General features: G+C 38.3%; 1 pseudogene; it reads left to right on the top strand.

Annotated features, from left to right (window-relative positions):
• The first annotated feature begins 7,172 nt into the window (after nucleotides 1-7,172).
• On the top strand, nucleotides 7,173-7,599 carry LOC107121521 (annotated as a pseudogene).
• The last annotated feature ends 1,175 nt before the right edge of the window (nucleotides 7,600-8,774 follow it).

Genomic DNA, 8,774 nt, shown 5'->3' with positions numbered 1-8,774 from the left:
CTGCCAAGAACAACAAGAGATGAAATTCTCAAGGCAGCAAGTGAAACATCTTTACAAACAGAAGATACTGAAATAAAAATCTTAAAAGAAATCCCTTGGAGAGTCAGAGAGAAAAGAAAAGAATATATGGATCTTACAAATATCTTGAGAAGAAATGAAATCCCATATAGATGGCTACTTCCAGAATGTGTACTCTTTACCTACAAGGGGAAAAGATACAGAATTAACTCTATCTTCAAGGTAGAAGACTTCATTAAAACCCATGGAGAAGACTTGAAAATGGAAGAGAAATCAGAGACTACAGAAGAAGATGACCAAGGAGCAACAGGGACAACTAGAAAAACTTCAACAACCAGAAAAGCAGTTAAGATTACAGCATTTCAAATAGTTACAAGACTTCAAAAGAAGAGTAAAGATGATACTAAAACAAAATCACAGCATGGATAGAAGGAAAATAAAGATAATCTCAATAAATGTAAACGGACTAAATGCACCCCAAAAAAGAAGGCAGATATTCCAAAAATGGAAAAAAGGCAATTAGATGTCATATGCCTTCAAGAGACTCATATAAACATGTAGATCAAAAATATTTGGAAATTAAGAAATTTGGAAAAGTCTATTTCCTCAGATAAGGAAAAGAAGAAAAGAGGGGTAGTGACATTGTGCTCCCGAGGCGAGCAACTGAGAGGGGAGAGCGGAGCCAGCCTTTAAGACTGCATAGGCTCCGCTCCCACTCTTGGAGTTGAGGCTGCACCGCAGCCCTTCCTTCATTCCTCCTCACAAGGAGGCAAACATGGCCCCCAGGAGGCATGCCGTGGGCTGTCTCCTGTGGGGCTGGATATGTGAAAGAACACTTACACTCTGAACTTCTATATAATTCAGAAGATGGTAGAATTTTGATAGTTAAAATAGAAAGACAAGGCAAAGCAACTTTAATTGTAAGTATATATGCACCCAACCAAAATCAGGAAATTTTAAATAACTTTTTCAAGAAATCATTTCAAAACAAATTTTTGATGAAATTTATTTGATTGGAGACTACAATGCTTTATTTGATAAACTTTCAAATAGAAAAACAGCAACCAGAAAACAGAAACAAGGCAATGAACGTCGTAACATATTCTTACAATTGGCAGAAGAACATAACTCGGTTGACTCTTGGAAAGTTAGAAATCCATGAAAAAATGACTATACTTTTTATTCAGCAAGGCACAAGTCATGGTCAAGAATAGACATGTGTTGGATATCAGCAATAATTATAAATGGCTTAATAGAAGTGGAGATATTACCAGCAACTTTTGCAGATCACAGTCTGGTCTCTAAATACCTTCCTATTGAAAAATGAAAAATACCACATGTGGTGTTGCGGTAAAATGCAAAAATACTGGAAAGTGGTACATAATATTATTCTAGAAATACTAAATTTAGATGTCTCGTTATAACCTGAAATTTATCTATTGAATGTAATGCCGAAGGATTACGTTAAGCAAGATGTATATCTACTAGTATATATAACAGCTGCGAGAATTCTAGTGGCTAAAAATTGGAAAACGGATAAAACTCCCTCGAAAGAAGATCTAATAACTAAGCTTCTTGAGTTAGCGCAAATGGATAATTTGAGTTTAATACTACAGGATAAAGACTAAAAAATTCAGAAAAAAAGATGGTTAAGGGTTTATAAATGGATTAAGCATGTAAGAATAGAGTGAGGAAAAAATAAAAATGGAATGAGTAACTAGTTGTAATAAGACATGTATCTTGATACAATGACTCTAAACATTTGTGCAGTCGGAGATAATGAAATGTTTGTAAATAAACTGAAACTATGTAAAATAAATGTGGAAAAAAAGAGAAAAATTTGTAACATAGTCTAAAAAAGAATTCCAAATGTTTCTTAAACAAAATATCCAGCCAGATCCATTTGAACTGTATGGGATGCATTTAAGGCTTATGCCAAAGGCTGCTTAATCAGAGAACTTGTATATATTAGAAAACAAAAGAAAGATTTTTTTTCCAAATTAAGGAGCAGATTAAAAAACAGGAAGATGAAACAAGATCCTTCAATTGAACAAACAAAAGTGAAGTTGAAGCTGCTATGACATCAAAGGAATTGCCTGCTAACACAGGAAATAGCAAAAAAAATTACGTATGAAAAACAAAACTATTTTGAAAATGCTAATAAACCAACTAGATAGTGTATAGAATATGGAAAGAAAAGGGAAAAGGCATATAAAAATACTGAAGGATGACAAAGAAAAAGAAAAAAATATACCCAAGATTTGAAAAAAAATATTGAATTTTTTAATGAGAAGTTGTATCGGAAGAGAGAAGCCACACAAGAACAAATTAAAGAATTTTTGGAAAAATATAATGTAAAAAAAATTACTGAAGAACAAAGGAAAATTTTAAATGACCCAGTAACTTTTTCTGAAGTGACAGAAATGTTGAGAAAAACAAAAAAGGGGGAAAACTCCAGGTCCTGATGGTCTTCCTGCAGAATCTTACCATGTTTTTGAGGATTAACTGATAATACTTTTAAAATATGTAATACAAAACATAATAACTGAAGGTAAAATACCAGAAACTTGGAATGAAGCCTTGATAACATTGATACGTAAACAAAATACTGATGAGAAAGAAATCAAAAACTATAGGCCAATTTCATTGCTAAATGTGGATTATAAAATCTATGCTTCTATCTTAACTGTAAGACTGAAAAGAGTACCAGTAAAAACAATTCACCAAGACCAAGCAGGCTTTCTTCCAAAAAGACAACTTAGAAATAATGTAAGAACCATATTAAATGTTTTAGAATAATTTGAAGTCCATCCAGAGAAACAGATGGCCTTAATTTTTTTTAGACACTGAAAAGCATTTGACAACGTCAGGTGGAATTTTATGTTGGAGCTATTATTAAATTCACAATGTGGTAAATAATTCCACACAATGGTTAGAGCAATCTATACCAAGCAACAAGCAAAGTTTCTTATTAATGGAGTTTTATCACAAAATATTGAGATACAAAAAGGAACAAGACAAGGATGTCCACTTTCTCCACTATCATTTATATTTGCTCTTGAACTATTAAACAATATGATTAGAGAGGATACACAAATTAAAGATCTTAAAATAAGTGGAGAAGAATATAAGCTTCAAGCTTTTGCAGATGATTTGGTGTTTGTTCTCGAGAATCCACTGGAATCTATTATGCAACTAATAAAGACTTTGTAAGGCTATGGTCAGGTGGCTGCTCTGAAAATGAATCATAACAAAACAAAAATGTTAGTTAAAATATGACAAAACGTCAATCTCAACAGTTACAAGAATTATCAGGCCTGAAAATTCAAAAGAAGGTGAAATATTTAGGAATATACATAACAAATAGATGTAGTTCCTTGGTGAAAGATAACTACATGGAACTTATAAAAGAAATTAAGAATGATTTAGAAAAATGGAAAAACTTACAAATATCGTTGATGGGAAGAATAGCTGCAATAAAAATGAACATATTACCAAGATAGAGCTTCTTATTTCAAATAATCCCAGTTCTTCAAAATCAAAAATATTATAAAGAACTTGACGAACTGATGACACAATTTATATGGCAAAACAAGAAACCAAGAATAAAACTCAAAGCCTTGCAAGATGCAAAAGAAAGAGCTGGCTTTGCATTACCAAATTGGCTTTTGTATTATAAAGCAGCATCACTGATGTGGTTGTATTATAAAGCAGCATCACTGATATGGATTATATTAGAAAATACCAGACTACTAACGTTAGAAGGTAATGAACGTCTATTAGGTTGGCATTTATATGGTATGGAAGAGTGGATACTCATACATATTTTAAGTAACATCTTATTAGGAATTCCCTAATGAAGGTATGAGAAGAAGTTAAAAGACTCTTCTATACCAAGATACCAAAATAGGTTTCACCATGAAGCCTTCACAAATCCAAATCTATTCCAAAGAAACACATTGATAAGATGAAGATTTGTTGGACAATAAAAATGAATTAAAACCAACAGAAAATATCAAAAAAACAGAATTCGACAACTTGGTGGGAACTGGTGGGACAGAGTACAAATAGAATCAAGATATGTTAAGGATAAGTTAACAGGCTTTTACACAAAAATAATAGAAATTGTATGTATTAATGTTAGAAAATAAGACACAAGATGAAGTAGTCAAAAATGCTATGGTTAAATGGGCACAAAATATGGGTCATAGTATTGATTTGAATCAATGATCACGGGTATGGAAAAATGTAAAGATTACTACAGCAATTTCATATAAAGAAAAATATATAAAATGTTTTATAGATGGTATATTACTCCAGATAAACTAGCAAAGTTTTACCCTAACCCAGGGCTCTAGTCGGGGGGGAGCTCTCAGGTACGGAGCTCCGGAAGAGAACCTCTAGGGGGCGGGGCGGTCACGTGGTGAAGCCCCACCCCCTTCTTTACCCCGCCCTCTGCTTTGATCCTCATTCCGTTTGGGAATGAGGATGAAGCAGGAGGGTAAGTAGCCGGGCCTTCTGACACACTTCCGGTGATGTCAGGGGGTGTGGCCTTCTGTCACTTCTGGTGATGTCAGGGGGCGTGGCATATGCAAATAAGTTATGCTAATGAGTTATGCTAATGAGCTCCGGCAGCTCTTTTTCTACAACAAGACCCCTGCCCTAACCTACCAAATGTTGGAAATGTCAAAAAAATGTTGGCTCCTTTTTTCATATGTGGTGGACATATGATAGAGTTTAAAAATATTGGTCTTGGATTCATGAAATATTACCAAAAATGTTATAGTCCTATACCTTATGTACCAGAATTGTTCTTATTTAATATTTTACCAGATAATTGTAAAAAACAAGATTCTTATCTTATAATACATGTAGTAACAACAGCAAGAATACCATATGCTAAGTACTGGAGTAGAAATGAAGTACCATCAAGAGAAGAAATTTTAAATAAAATGCTTGAGACTGCTGAAATGGATAAATTAACTTCAATGTTGAAAGGACAAACAGAAGCAACTTTTGAAAATACATGGTCAAGATTCTATAAATAGACTGAAGAACATAATAGCTGGTAGCCCAAAGACACCTGATTAGCATGATGATCGAGTCAGCAGCTAGCATTGATTGTCCTCTTTTGTCTTGAGGCCGCAGAACTGGTTCTCCAGGTGGGTAGGTGGGCTGCCGAGCTAATTCCTTTGTTAAGGAAAAACTTAATCCATTGACGAAGTTGTTGGGGGGGAGAACATGCCAGGTGAAGGTGAAGTAAGTTCTTTGTTTGAACAGCCAAAGCAAATGGCTGCTGGCCTGGCTCTTTGTGTGTGTACAGGAACATCTCTGAAATGGAGTGACTTGGGATCCATGTTCTCAGGCTCTTGCTGGTACATATCTGGCATCTCAGTCTGGTCACCAATCATCATAGTCCCTTGGCACACATTAGACATAGTTCATAAACAGGGCAAAAAGCTCCTTGCTGGCTAACACACTGCAAACAGTGACTGGGATCCAAGATCACGGCAGATGGTAACTACAGACATGAAATTAAAAGACACCTGCTCCTTGGGAGGAAAGCGATGGCAAACCTAGACAGCATAATAAAAAGCAGAGACATCACCCTGCCAACAAAAGTCCGTATGGTCAAAGCAATGGTATTCCCTGTAGTGATGTATGGCTGCGAGAGTTGGACTATAAGGAAGGCCGAGCATCGAAGAATAGCTTCTTTTGAATTATGGTGCTGGAGAAGACTGTCAAGAGTCCCTTGGACTGCAAGGAGATCAAATCAGTCAATCCTAAAAGAAATCAACCCTGACTGTTCCCTGGAAGGCCAGATACTGAAGTTGAAGCTCAAATACTTTGGCCACCAAATGAGAAGGGGGCACTCACTGGAGAAGACCCTGATGCTGGGAAAGAATGAAGGTAAAAGAAGAAGGGGACAGCAAAGGATGAGATGGTTAGACAGTGTTATTAATGCAACAAACATGAAATTAAGCAAACTCCAGAGGATGGCATAAGACAGGAGGGCCTGGCATGATGTGGTCCATGGGGTCCTGAAGAGTTGGACTGAACAACAAAAAAGACAAAAGGAAAGAAAATGGAACAGTGAGCTGAACTATGTGTAAATGACTTGTAGAGAAAATAGCCCCAGTTCAATAATGCATGTTTCTTTTACTGGTATGATGACTACTTCAGGTGCATCTTTGTAATATGTGGACTGATTCTTTCTCAGGTAGCCTACACAAAAAAAAATTGTAGGACTTGGGTATCCATCTATTGGGTTGCATTTAAGCTCCATCACCGTAATTAACAGCAGAGAAAAGGAGATAGAAAAAAAGGAAAGGGAATGAAAACGCTAATGGTGGAAGGAAAAACTCCAATCTAAACACTGCAGAAAGCAAAAGAAGACTTAATTAGGAAACTGGAAGGCATAGAACAAGAGCTCATCCTAAGTGAATTGGAGTGTGATAAGCATAAAGAAAACTCTTTTTACAACGCTTTCTTTGACTCCCACTGAGTGCTTGTTTCGTAGACTTCCTTGCCTAATAATGTTAGCATTTAAATGGACCAAGGCAGCTTTGATGTTAACACCTCATTGAGGTATAGAGTTCATACGTTGGCTAGTCCTATTCTTTGGCTGGAAACAGTTTTCTGCATGGCTAGCTTAACAGGACAACAGAACCTGGATTTGTATAGGAATTGGAAAGGCTATCCCCACAAAGGAAAGGGCTACAAACTTCATTTATTTTAACAGAAACCTGCCTTTAAGAGAGGAGAGCAAATGTCTAAGAAGTGCCTCAGACTAAACAATGAAGGGCTCCTGTTAGTACCATGGCTGAGTGCATAAGCAATGGTTTTAAGACTCTGTTCTTGTGATGACATACTAAAGAAGGGCCCAGAGAAAATAATATTCTTCTCTTCTCTTAAATGACACTATCTGTGTTATGTTACTTATATTACAGTGAGGCCCCACACCTCCCAGTTCTGATTTGGAACTCTCATGCTTCAGCTCTGCAAGAGAAAGTGCTCGACCAGGAATATAATTTCAGAGGGTAGCTGTGTTGGTCTGCTGTAGGCTTGAATCCAGTAGCACTTCAGAGACCAACAAGATTTTTAAGGTATAAGCTTCAAGAGTCAAACCTCCCGCTCCCCTTGCCGCGGCCACTGAAGGCAATGGAGGACGAGAGGGGCGCCTCCCCGCCGGGCTCGGTCTCCGTGGAGGCAGCCGGCGGAGACCGGATCTCGCTGCACCAGGTTTGCGGGCGGCTGGCCGAGCAGCTGGTGCACTTCCACGCCATGCGCCTGCAGGGCTCGCTCTTCCTGTGGGCCGGGGAGGCCCCCCAGCTCAGCAACTTAGCCGTGGCCATGTGCACCCCCCGCGACTCCATTCCAGCATCTACGTTACTCCTTGGTGATACCTCTGACAACACTTCAAACTCTTTAGCCCAAAGATTAGCCAGCAAGACTAAAAAACAGATTTTTGTCAGCTATAATATTAAAAATACCGACAGCAACTTCATATTGCTTGTAGAAAACCGAATCAAGGAGGAAATGAAAGCTTTTCCAGAAAAGTTTTAGCTTGGAACCACTGTAGGCATGTCTGTGTTGTATTTTTAAAAAATAAAAATGGATGTTTTCCCTGTCAAAAAAAAAAAAAGAGAGTCAAACCTCCCTTTGTCAGATACCAGTCTGACAAAGGGAGCTCTGACTCTCCAAAGCTCAGACCCTGAAAATCTTGTTGATCTCTAAGGTGATACTGGACTCAAATCTAGTTGTCCACAAATGTTTTCAGGACATCCTGAGACGGACCAGAGACAGAGAATTGTCTATGTGCGTGGTCATAATCTAGATACAGCTGAGTGGATCCTGTTTCTCACAGTCCTGGTGCATCCTGCATATGTTCCGACTGCAGCTAGTTAACAGAGACAACACCTAGACTACCACATGAGATGGGACAGGGCAGGGGAATCATCAACACTGACTGTGGCACTGATTAGTAAGGCAGCTTTATATCCTGGCTTCAGTTCCTGGTTTCAGAAACTCAGTGCAATGTCATGGACTGGGATAATCCACTAGCAATAGTTAGTGTTATGTATTAGGTCTGGAACATTCCAGGACTATCTACCAGAGACTGGCTGAGCTTGAAGCTCTAGAAACATAGCCCACCAGGACTCTGGAAGTGACCAATGAAAAACTAATGTTATGTAAATAGCCTATCATTGGGATTGGGTGTGTTTGGTTGTGGGTTTTGCATGCTATTTAAACAGGGCTGTTGCCCTGGTATTTTAGTCTTGTTCCTGAAATCACTTAATAAAGTAGAGCTGTTCACTGCAATGTGTCTTGAATCCAGTATTTAACACTGGTGATGAAGGTGGAATTCTGTTGAGTGAGCCTAGAGCCCATCTGCACCGCACCACACAGCGAGCTCCAGTACCATGTGCATCACATTGCACCGCAACCAGGACCATGGCTGCTGCTCCAGAACACTTTGATGCATTCAACGCCACTGCTGAGAACTGGAATTCCTACATTTCTCACTTTGAGTTCTTCCCCAAATCCTCCAAGGTTGACGAAGATGTGAAGAAGTGTGCCACCTTCTTTCGGGTCTGCGGCCGCTCAACATTCAAGATCACTCACTCGCTACTAGTGCTGGTGAAGCTACGAAACACCCCATACCAGACGATTATAACCCGGCTGCAGGAGAACTTCATGCCAATGCCATCCATCATTGCAGCCCACCATGCATTCTACATGAGGAGCCAGGCAAC

This window comes from Gekko japonicus, unplaced genomic scaffold (genome assembly GCF_001447785.1).
Source record: "Gekko japonicus isolate JY-2015 unplaced genomic scaffold, Gekko_japonicus_V1.1 scaffold26, whole genome shotgun sequence".
Lineage (NCBI taxonomy): Eukaryota > Metazoa > Chordata > Lepidosauria > Squamata > Gekkonidae > Gekko > Gekko japonicus.
Note: the sequence above shows the minus strand (reverse complement) of the source record. Positions and strands in the feature narration are given on the sequence as shown.